A 12,630-nucleotide genomic window follows, 5' to 3' on the forward strand; every position below is an offset into this window, starting at 1 on the left:
GGACACCTCTACTTAGCACCCCTTAACTGTGGTCATATCTTTGAGAAAGAACACTGATTATTGATGGTTCAACTTACAATTTTTTGACTTTATGATGTGTTTACTGGGATATAATCTCATAAGTCAAGGAGCATCTGCGTAGGAACTGTCCAGTCCTTAAACATGTGAGCGCCCAGGCCCATTGCCAGCAGAATATCCTTTGCTCCTCTTTCTTTTCTCCCATCCCTGCTGAAGAGGCAGCAGGATGCAGATGACAACAAGGTCCTTTGCAGTCCTGCCCTATACCATAATACTTGACTGGTAAAATTTCCAACGTACATGTTACAGCTATTATTCCTCCAAAAGGTGGGTATATGAAAGAGTGTAGGGTAGGAAATCTCAAGAGACAGCAGAAAACTGCTTCCCTCATCTACAAAGGATTGGGCAACACTGGACAAGGTAAATTCACTCATGACCTTGATTTGCAATGACCCCCTTCACCTGCTCAGTCACACACACCATGAACAACAAAGAAAATGGCAGGCAACATGGTAGAGTGCAAAGACATTGCAGGCAACAGGAAAGCAGGGTCTGGTCCCAGGGTTTCAACAAAAATGTGATTCAACAGAGGATTCAATGTTCTCTTCTATAAAAGGAGAAGAAAACTATAATCTCCATACTGTGATCCTTTGCTGAAAAGGCAACTGTTGATTTATGGTCTAAAGTGTGATTGTTGTACATTCAAGTCATCCAGGAAACAGTGTTACACGTTTTTCAAGGCTCAGTGATCAAATTATGTCCAATTTGAAGTATAAAACTCTAGACATATTTGCCCAGAACTGGCCTTCACATACCATATAAACAGGCTTTCAAACTTCTTGCCTCTGCAGAATGTTCAAAATATAGGTCGCTGAAGACCTTCAACAGACATCCACAGAATATGCCCCAGACCCAGCCACTCATACTCCTGACTCTGCTCTCTATGTTACATACCCTATATCTAGTTCCACCAGTATGAATTTATGCCAAGAATCTAAAACCTACTCCTAGTGCAAACCCAAACCACAAAAATGATTATGCATGAATCTACAAAAAAAGCAGATAGCTCAACAATTTGGCATGTATTTCAAAACCACTGGGCGGGGGTAACAACTAAAAAGCCACCCTTGCTAATAAGGCATGTGCCCAGTAGCCTGAGAGTACTGGGTTCTCAGGTTGGCCAGAAGGAGAGCAAACAGCCCCTCAGGAAGGTCTGTCTGAAGGCTTTGCTGAATTGACTCCACCACCCACCACAGGGAGGGAATGAGGCACAGATGACATTGGTTGAGGTTTTACAGCTGCCGACCTGGCAGGAGAGTCAACTGGGGCACCTGCCAAGATCCCCGGCCACCTGCTACAGTCAGCGGCTCCTTGAGGTCCTGCCTTTCCCAAAAAGGAACTACCCATCCAGACAGAAAGGGGGCCCTTCCCCAGAGACAAAGGCCAACCAGAAACACAGGATCAAAAAGGACAGGATTAGGGGAAGGAGAAAAAGACAGTGAGGGACAGGCTGCAGTGGAGAACAAGCTGCACCAATAACATCATGACAGGTCCTACAGAAAAGACCACATGCATTATTGATCATGCAATCATTGTGATGGATGGCAACTTTACCACAGTGACTCAGGAGCTGTAATTCTGGGGCTAAGCTTGGCCGTTCTGAAAGAGCAGGTCTAGAACAGAATACATATGGTGCATTTCATAGATGGCCTCTTATTGAGGAGGCAAGTTAACTCCTAGTTTATATGTATTTAGGGTTAACAAATTTTTTTGTGAATTATAAAATCCTTTATGCGTTATACTGGAGTCAGAAAATGTCTTTAATGAAGCAAGGGAGCAAGATCAAAATGAAAACCTGCTTGGATTAAAGTATTTCTAAATAAACGAGCACAAAATGTGTTCCTCAGCCAATTGTCACTCTTTTGGGTGAATCACTCACTAAAGGAGCACCCCAACTTCTTTCAGGTTTTAAATTAACAGCTTCCTTTACAAGGAAACTCTGAGGATTTGCCAGAAACAACAGTCAGTAGACTTCCTTAGTGCCCTCTCCTAAAGAGTTACAGCCCAACTCCAATCCTCCTCCCCACAGAGAAGCAAATGGAGGGGTCATGGGTGGGTGCAGAGAACAGAGCTGAAACAGACTGAGATCTGTGCTGGGAGGGCTCCCCAGGGCTACCACGGTTCTTAGAAACTCAAGGTAGATGTGAGGAAAGAAGAGGGGGAAGAGATGTCAAAAATAAAAAAATAAGCTGTTGCGTTCCTGCCCTCTCTTCCTGTTCCCCTCCCTTCTAACTCTCCTCAGAGTCAGGAGCAGACCCCGGGAAGTGCAAGAGTGCTGGAAAAAATCACGCAGGGTCTAAGTTCCTCAGGTTCACACCCTCACGCTGGAAAAGACATAGAAGATTCCATCCAGGGACCAGACCAGAATCAACACCCTCATAACACAAGAGGGACAGGAAACGGACTCAACAGAGACACACAAAGCCCCAGCCAACGAGCGTGTCCTCTTACAATGGAGCGCTTGGTGAACAGCAAATACTTCTGAAGCGAGAAGGAGTGAGACAGAGGGGAAAAGAAATCTACTCGGTGGCTCAGTAGAGGATGAGGCTGCGTGTCCTTGGGGACTCCCTCCTTTGTTCTAGCCTTCCTGCGAAGGCACAATGACATCACCCCTGCACTCCCCACCCAGGAAGACTGGGGGAGATGGGCCAGACGTCTGAGGAGGAGCACGAGGCCCTTGGCACGGATGATGAAAGGCAATCCAGGAGTGCTTCCAAGCTCAAGCTGCTGTGACTGGGGCTAGCCGCGTGAGGAGGTGTTGGGGCAGCAGAGGGCAGTGAGCCGACTTCCAGCCCTATGAGCATGAAGCAACCGTGGTGATACAAAAAGGTAGCACTTACAAGCTCCATACTGGTTTGGTTATTTAGACCCAACGTTCTCCAGCAGGGGCAATTTTGATTCCTCGGCACATTTAGCAATTTTGCAATGTCTGCATACATTGTTGATGGTCACGATTCAGGGGTAGATGCTACTGGCATTTAGAGGGTAGAAACTCAGGATGCTGCTAAACATCCTAGAGTACACAGGATGGCTCCCACAACAAAGAATTATCCGGCCCAAAATATCAGCAGTGCAAGGTTGAGAAATCTTGGAATACACTCCCCAGAGAGCGCCCCCACCAAGTTGGGTTGCTATTCTTTCATCATTCTCTTTGATGATCTGCAGGTCAGCTCGAAAGCAGCAGAAATGCCCTGCCTTCAGGCCCACTCATGCCACCAAAGGCACGCCCTTTGCAGGGCAGAGGAGCAGCAGCACCAGCAGCAGGGAGCTGGGGCGGGCTGGGTTTGGGCGATGCGAGGTGGGCACTTCTGTGCCTCACACCATTTCCATTCTCCTTTTACCATTTCTGGGCCTTGTATTGCTGTTATCAAGTCCTCCCCAAGAAGGTGATGCAGGTAAACCTTTGAGTAGGTTCCCAGCCAGCCCTGCCCCAAATTTGGTAAGTGGTGCCTCCAAGGAACAAGCACTTCTGTGCCCTTGCCCTCTGGGGGTATCTCTCAGCTGTATTTGCCCCCTCTACCCTCCCGCAGTTTACTAAACTTACATATAATAAGGACTCATCTAAAGACTGCCCAGCACCAAACAAGGGGAGATAAAGTGCATGCCAAAGTGTCCAGAGTGTTGTAACTGCTCTAAATTAGTTCCTTCTCCTTTTCTCCAGCAAAGAAATAGTCTCATTAATTCAAATCATTTAAGAAACTGGCCAGGTGCAGTGGCTCACGCCTGTAATCCCAGCACTTTGGCAGGCTGAGAGGTGGATCTCCTGAGGTCAGGAGTTTGAGACCAGCCTGACCAACATGGTGAAACCCCATCTCTACTAAAAATACAAAATTAGCCAGGTGGGCCTGTAATTCCAGCTATTTGTGAGGCTGAGGCAGGAGAATCGCTTGAACCCAGGAGAAAAACGTTGCAGTGAGCCAAGATTGTGACATTGCACTCCAGCCTAGGCAACAAAAGCAAAACTCTGTCTCAAAAAAAGAAACTTACCAGAGGGTCATGGAATCGTAAAATCTCAGGACTGAACAAGCTTTAGAACTTACCTAAATTACTTTTCTTTCAAAAAATCCCTTCTTCAACACCTGGGCCAGCTATTTAAAAAGTCCAGAACATGAGGAAATTGTATGTGTGGCAGAAGGTTGTTTAATAGTTGTATGGAAAGAAAATGACTTGTTTTTTCTTTTTTATTAAAATATAATTATAGCATTCACTGAGCACTTACTATGTCCCAGGCACAGTCGTCCTTCAGTATCTAATCCCAGTAGCTACAGGGAATTTGTTCCAGGAACTCCCTCAGAAACCAAACCTCTTATGCTCAAGTCCCTTCTACAACATGGTATAGTATTTGCCTATAACCAACATACATCTTCCTGTATACTTTAGATCATCTCTAGATTATTTATAACAAATACAATGTAAGTACTGTGTAAGTTGTCATATTGCATCTTATTTGTATTACGTTCTATTGTATTGTTAATTTTTTTCCAAATATTTTCGATCTGTTGTCAGCTGAATCCACAAATGAGGAATCTGCAGATACAGAGGGCTAACTGCACTTATAATCCCCACAACTGCCCATGAGAGTTGTTAGGAGCTAACAACTCTCCAGGCATGCTGGCTCCAGAGCCTGGGTCCTCACTCACTATGCAATAATGTCTCATTCACAACATTTAAAAAAGTGTTTCCACCAGATGCAGCGACTTACGCCTATAATCCCAGAACTTTGGGAGGCCGGCGGGAGGATCATGAGGTCAGGAGTTCGAGACCAGCCTGAACAACATGGTGAAACCCCGTCTCTACTAAAAATACAAAAATTAGCTGGGCGTGGTGGTGCGTGCCTGTAATCCCAGCTACTCAGGAGACTGAGGCAAGAGAACTGCTTGAACCTGGGAGGTGGAGGTTGCAGTGAGCTGAGTTCACGCCACCACATTCCAGCCTGGGCGACAGAGTGAGACTCTGTCTCAAAAAACAAAACAAAACAAAAAACAAAAAACAAAACCAAAAAAAGTGTTTCCGTGATACAAGACTTAGAATCACCCATCATCTCACCATCCTAAGGAAAGTCCTTATTTTGTAAAGGGTCTGCTGCATTACTGGGTAACTCTCCATCTGTTGGGATGGTGTCTTCATCAAGACTAGGCCTGTCTCTGTGGCCCAGTAAGGCTTGTACTATCTTCAGAGTATGCAGAATAGGTCTTACTTCTCCACATAAAGGCCTTCAGGTTCAAACACTTCCCACCATCCTCTCTTTGCGATGCTGTCCAATGTGGTACAAGTGGGATCCAAGATCATGCCTGAGGACCCCACCTCTAAGCAGCCTGGACGTCACTTACTTATCAACACAACCCAGGACTCAAGGCAGCTGCAGCTCTGGCAGTCCAGGGAGGAAAGCAGAAAACTAAGTGAAAAAAGGACAAAAAGAACCAGCAGCCCTCCATGGGAGAAGCGTGGTGAGGTCGTCTCTGTGATGTGACAGGGGTGGGAGACAGAAAGAAGGGCTCCTAACAATGGTCTCAAAATAAGCTTCTCAGGACCACAAATTCTACCAAAATGTCCTTGGAGCCCCGAGAACCTAGGAACCTGAAGTGGTTCTGAGTGTAAAGACCCAACCAGCTCAGCCTGTAGTTCCACAGGCTCAGAGATAAATAAATTAGCCAACTACTGTCAATGAGAACTACTGAGTCAAGAAACCCACCCTCAAGTGAGTGGCAACATTTACATCAGATTCTGATTCCCAGAAGGAGTAAATTATAAGGGAAATCCTAGTATGGTGCTCCTTCCTACAGACAGAATTTTGTAAGATGGTGCCTGCAATAACATTGCCATGCATCTGAATAGCACTTCATACTTTCTCAAAGCTCACTACATCTTCACAGCAAACTATCAGGTAGGTGGGGCGCTAGTTATCTCCAGCAAAGCCCAAGGCTCAGTGGGGTTAAGCGCTGCTAAGTGTCACCAGCCAGTAGTGGTGAGGTTCTTGGCTCTGTCTCTCCCACTCCAGTCAGGCAAGAGGGATTAAAATGCATAGCTACACCTTCTCCTGTCATGTGCTGAGAATCACTCTCTTTTGTTGTTTGGTTTCTGACAAGCAACTTGAAATTCTCAGATGTATTAGAAAAAAAGGATGAGGTAGATGGGCGCAGTGGTTCATGCATGTAATCCCAGCACTTTGGGAGGCTGAAGCAGGTGGAAAACCTGAGGTCAGGAGGAGTTCGAGACCAGCCTAACATGGTGAAACCCCATCTCTACTAAAAATACAAAATTAGCTGGGCATGGTGGCGCATGCCTGTAATCCCAGCTACTCGGGAGGCTGAGGCAGGAGAATCACTTGAACCCGGGAGGTGGAGGTTGCAGTGGGCCCAGATGGCGTCATTGCACTCCAGCCTGGGTGACAGGAGCAAAACTCCGTCTCAGAAAAAAAAAAAAAAAAAAAAAAGAAAAGGAAAAAGAAAAAAAAGGTACTGAGAAACACATTTGCTTAATGGTTAAAACAAAGGGCTGTGAATATCCTCTCCATCACCATCCTCTTCTAGAAGCATAACACCTACTTTTTTTCTTCTTAGGGAATGACTGTGATAAATATTGAAAGGCTGTAATGCTTCCATGTAATTTTTTAATTTATATTTTTAAATTAATTAACCAATGAACTTATTAGAGAAGGAGTCTGTCACCCCAGCTAGAGTATAGGGGTGTGATCACAGCTCACTGTGACTTTGGACTCCTGGGCTGAAGCAATCTTCCCACCTCAACCTCCAGAGTAACTAGGATTACAGATAGGCATGCACCATCACACCTGGCTAACTTTTTCTTTTCTTTTCTTTTTTTTGGTAGAAATAGGGTCTCATTATATTATATTGCCCAGGCTGATCTCAAACTCCTGGTCTCAAGTGATCCTTCCACCTTGGCCTCCCAAAGTAATGGAATTACAGGTGTGGGCCATTGCACCCAGCCCCATATTTATTTACTCTGGAGAATTTGCTATAACCAAAAAAATGAACACTGTGTTAGCATGAGTCAAGTTACAGGATACAGAAATAGCTTTGATGAGCAGAAGGGCATTGCATGATGGAAATGATTGTACGGCATCTTTCTGCAATACCCTCAGCACAGAGTGCCAAACACAACTATATTCACCATATGCCACAGTTCTGGTTATGGAAAGGGATGGGAGCCAGGAATGAAGGAAAGCCTGAAGGCATGGAACATCCCTGGACAGAAAAAAAGGTTAATATAGAATCAGGAACTGTCAAAAGACCCTATTCATTGTTCCCCTAAAGACTGAATTTATACCTGGCTTAACAGATGGAATCTTCCTTTTACTTTTCAAGTAGTCTGAACCTGCAGGTATAACCCAATAATATTTTCTATCAGGCTCTTCGGTTGTGCTAAGATAATGGCCTACCCCCTAAGTAAGAGATGGCAATCGTATAGTTTTTGCTTTGCACAGACATATAGTTAAGTTAGGTGTAGACCTGGGTTCAAAGTAAGAGAGAAAGGAATTACAGGGATGGAAGCTAAGAAGAAATTCAAAGGAGAGGAAGCAATCCTCCCATGAACATATCCCCACTATTTAAATCGGTAATACTGTGTTAGCTGACTAATCTGAAATTGAGGGTATTTGTGAGCTTCAATATTACAAAGCGCATACTGTACCTAGAACTCTGGGTCTAAGATAAAGTCTCTTACCCTCAATGAACTAGAAATCTAGCTGAGGATACAAAACAAAAAGTTAAAAAATAACAAAGAGACATTACAAAGAAGTACAATATCAGTTGCTAAGAGAATAATTTTGGCAATGTATTTTTGTGTGTTTTGAACAAAGCTCACCACAATTTGGGTGGTTTCAGACCCCACCTGAACTCCCCTGCCTTGTGCCTCTCTTCCAATTCTAATCCACCTTAAACATCACTACCACAGTCATGTTCCTCAAATAGTGGTTTTTCAAAGTTGCAGCACTGCACCAAAACCTTCAATGGACCCCAGCTATCCAGAAGACAGTCCAAATCTCTAGTCCAAATCTCTGAGTCTGGCATTTAAACTCCCAAACGGGCTCTCCTAAGACATCAGCTTCATCTGGGAACTTCCCTGACACACCGTCTTTTGTTCCAACCTAACAGGTCTTACTCTCATGCTCTGAACTCTCACTTTGCACGCTGCTTTTCCCCATCTTTGCTTATATCATTCTTCTAACCTGGAAGGCAGTTTTCTATTACCCTTCCTTTAAGATCCAGCCAAGATTAGTTCTACCAATGTGGTCTCTTATCTTTTTATTATACATCCTGTGTCCTGTCTCTTCAATTAACCTGCAGTTGGGTCAGAGGCAAAGGCCCGATCCTATTCCTGTTTAGAACTTTAGCATATACCTGACATAAAGTAGGTGCACAATAAACATTTGTTGAATGAATCAGCAAACCTCCAGTGCCCAATGACTAGTTTCTCAATAAACCTTGGTGGTAGTGGTGGTGGTTTCACTGAAATTGTTGAGGAGGAGGGAAATTTCAAATCACAAAGACAGGCCCTAGGCAGTTAAATGTTGTCACTGTAGAGCACTAAAAATATTTGACAGCTGAATTGTTTCTTGCAATTTTTCCTCAATGTCTGAAATATGGATAAAAATGCAATTTTGTAGTGCTGTCATTCAGACTAAAATGGGTCCAGAGCCAACTGAAAATGTTGACAAATTTCATTTTTTGTTTGCTTGTTTTACCTTTGGGCAATTGCCACCACATACCTGTGCGGTAAAGTGAAGTTGCAAAATACACAAGAGTGTGATTAGGACATTATTGTAACATATTACAACATTATTTAAACATGACCCAAACAGGCCAATTGTCACAATACTTAATTTATACCAACTATAACAATTTATCTATTAAAATTCAATTCTTGAATTGTTTTAAAGAATAAAAAAGGATCCTAACTCAAAACAAAAGAATAGTGGTAGGGTGGAGTCCCCCTATGTGCCTTAGCTTGAAAAAATAAATAAATCATTTCCCATGAGTAACATGCAAAATACACAGAGCAGGAAGCCGGAAACAGGCAGCTGGCTGTATTGATAACAGAGAATCCAACTGTTATCTTGAGGCAGCAAGAGGAAGGAAACTAATCTTTTGACTGAAGTCCTCCCTGTGACGGACTAGTCTGAAGGCCTTAAATTCACGTTTGCTGATTTGTATAAAAATAGAACTTGAGTTAAAATAGTTTCCTTAACTGTTTAACTTGCTTCATGGACAAAACACATGTAAATTTCTGCTCTAAATGCATGTGAAGCAAATATGCAATTGTCTGCTAGTGCGTACAGTTTGATGGGCAGACTACAAAACTCACCGTGAGCTCTCTATGACCTGGTACCTACAGGTTGCATCCGCTGGGCAGCCTCTCCTGCAGCTTCCAGAGGGTCTTTCTTCTGAGTGGCACAACCCCGGTTTGCCAACGTGGAGACCAAGGCACCGCAAGGACAACCTCTGAGAGGAGACCCACAATAACTGAGAAATGAGGCTCTGTCCCCAGGGTCCTGCCTCTGTCACAGTCCTACGTCAAGGTGAGCTGCATAAAGCCACAATCCATAAGAAGCCAAGACTCTGGAGGGAGCTGAGGTTATGGTGGGGGCTTTCTCTGAAAATAAGAGGCAAAGCAACACAACCACCTACCTCTTCTAAGATGAGAGCTAAGGTGGGAACCAGTGTGAATTAATCAATAGTAAGTTAACTGTAGATTTAAAGATAACTAAGAGTACAACTGGCTTGTTTGTAACACAAAAGATAAATGCCTAAGGGGATGGATATCCCATTCTTCATGATATGATTATTAAGCATTGCATACCTATATTAAAACATTACATACCCCATAAAAATTTAAAAAATAATTTTTAAAATACACCTATGTATTCACAAAAATTAAAAATATTTTTTAAAAAATAAAACAAAAAAACCAATAGTGTAAGGTGCCAAAACCAGGAGGAAAAAGCAAACGTAAAAAAACAGAATTAGGACCTTGTGATAAAATACTCAGTAACTGTTCACCGTATTTGACTAAAAATGGGTAGCAAACTTCCAAACCGCTTTCACATACAGCAAGTTGTATCCCGAGCCTGTTAACCTGCTACTCTCCATCTCTACAGGATGGGAACTGCAGCCAGGATGACTGATCAGTTAGGGCAAAGGCTGAAGTAAGCCCAGGCGTGCACTGGTGATGCTGTGTTAGGACCTTCACTCACTTTCCCTCCTTCATTACAGCCTGTTATTTCTAACTAACTGAGGTGGCTGAGGCACAGACTGGTTTTGGGATCCCCCCGAAGGTATGCTGCTGGCAAAGTAACACCCCGAATTAGAGCCTACATTTATCTGAACCCTAAAGAATCCCAAAGCACCTGAGGCACTCCATCCCACACAGGGAGTGTGGGATGGTATCTATTTAGTTCCAACCACCATCCCACACTGCCTGAGGAAAACAAGACATTACCTCCCCAAAACAAGAAGAAAAAACTCATAACCATTCATGTCTGGTCAGTTCCTTCAGATTGAGTTAAAAGATTAATTTAAAACAGGAGTCAGCAAACTTCAGCCAGTAGCCTCTTCTTATGTAGCCTGGGAGCTACATAGGTTTTACATTTTAAGAGGGTGGTTAAAAGGAGGAGGAAGAGGAAGGGGAGGATGCTGCTGATATCCCATAGAGACTCCATGTGGCCCACAAAGCCTAACAGTTATCTGGCCCTTTATAGAAAAAGTTTGGCATGTCCTGGTTTAAAACATTTCAATATAATAACACTGTTGATCCCACCTCCCATTTGTTAAGACTCCACTTCAAATCAAAATCAGCTTAGCAAATAGGTACTAAGTGCTTGCTATGAACAAGGCAAGGCACCATACTGGGTACTATTTTAAATTTTGCTACTGACTATGTTGCCAGGTTAATGCTCAGTAACCACATGCATTTTCTGGTAAGTGATATTACTAGGCTCTGCCACATGTCAGGTCAGTCAAAGGGTGAACTTGGGGCCCCCTCCACTCCCCAGCGGAGCGGGTATTTATCTGGCTACCTTCACTTATCAGATGCACAGTGTGCCACCCCAGTTGTCAGGAGGGACAAACTACAGTAATCACCACAGGCTAGACCTCAAGGCTGCACCCTCACCTTCAAAGGATGAGAAGGGTGGAACAGCTTGATGCCTGATCTTCCAACTTTCCAGCCCTTCCCAGAAGGTGAAGGCTCTTCAGTTCTTACTTTGATGGACACTTCATACACCATTACCTCTTCTCCCCCAGTTCTCCATGGAAGGGGACTTCAATTCAAGGTGGGCAGAGAGTAACTTGCAATGCCCTTAAAAGTTAGGAAAAGCTTAGAACTAAATTGATACCATACACTTAATTATTAAACTTAACACAGAACGGCAGAACTTAACACAGAATGACAGAACGTTAACACGAATACAGACTGAGTAGAAAAGAATGTTTTAAAGGGCAACAACCGTTAACAGGCACACTCAAGACTTTATGAAAGTAGTATAATTGCAACATATGGAGGAGGGAGATGTCTGTGTGATATTTTTCCTAAGCAATATTAAAGAAGCAGTAAATATTACATTCTACACCAGTCTACCATGTGGCACACAAATTCACCAGTAAAGATAAAATCCTCTACTTCATTTTCAAGGGCTAAAGGTAGGCTTTTGTTGTAGAAGCCTTGGATTAAGCAGAGGTATTGAGAGGGAATTCAAATTTGCGATGTTTCTTATTTCATGCAATACACACAAAAAGTAGCCTTAATGTTCTAGGGAGTATGTAAGCTAGTCAGAGGCAGTTTATTAAAAAATCAAATAACGTGCTCCCCGGCCCTTCCTTATTGTGGTTTTCAATCTACTCCAGGTTTCCAGAATTCTTAAGGACAAAAAGGGCAAAGAGGGAAAAACAGAACTCTTTCACACACACACAAGTCACATTATCTTCAGACATTCAAGATAGAAGAGGATTCTGCTCTACCTCAATGTTTTTGCACAGATGCCCAGAGAAGCTGACGTCGCCAACAAGATAACAGTACCAATTCCAGCCACTCGTGACAGTTTCCAACAGCTCTCCTATTTAATGAGGATGTCAAAGTTAACAGCAATTCATTGAATCCAAAAAGCTAAGGTCTGAGGGATATTTTTTCTTTTAAACCAGAGAGACATACAGACCAGAAAGAGAGGGAGTCAAAGACTTAAAGCCACCACACAAAGCTGTCTACTGTGCGTGGACAGTATAGCACTGACTAAAATAATCAATCCCTGAATGAATTAATTATGGAAGCTCCCATCTAAGATAAGCTAAGATACAGAAGTCCTCCAAATAAGGCTATGCAGCATGTATAAATTTATCTGCAAAGGATTAGCATTTTGGAATAAAGAAAGCCACAGCATTGCCAAGTTATCACTTGAAACTATAGAATTAGGACAAGATTCCACTTAATGAGAAGAGAAATTATATTTAAAAATAAATGAACATAAATACAAAAGGATTTAAAAATTGGCTTCTGTTCTGAAGAACATTACACATTAGTCACCTAAACCCTTTTTGGCCA

General features: G+C 43.1%; 1 protein-coding gene across 3 annotated transcripts in view; it reads right to left on the reverse strand.

Annotated features, from left to right (window-relative positions):
* Nucleotides 1-12,630, reverse strand: part of SPTBN1 (spectrin, beta, non-erythrocytic 1) — a 143,380-nt gene that overhangs the window by 70,533 nt on the left and 60,217 nt on the right. The gene's annotated exons all lie outside the window — the stretch shown is intronic.

The sequence above is a fragment of the Mandrillus leucophaeus genome, unplaced genomic scaffold, assembly GCF_000951045.1.
Source record: "Mandrillus leucophaeus isolate KB7577 unplaced genomic scaffold, Mleu.le_1.0 Scaffold518, whole genome shotgun sequence".
Lineage (NCBI taxonomy): Eukaryota > Metazoa > Chordata > Mammalia > Primates > Cercopithecidae > Mandrillus > Mandrillus leucophaeus.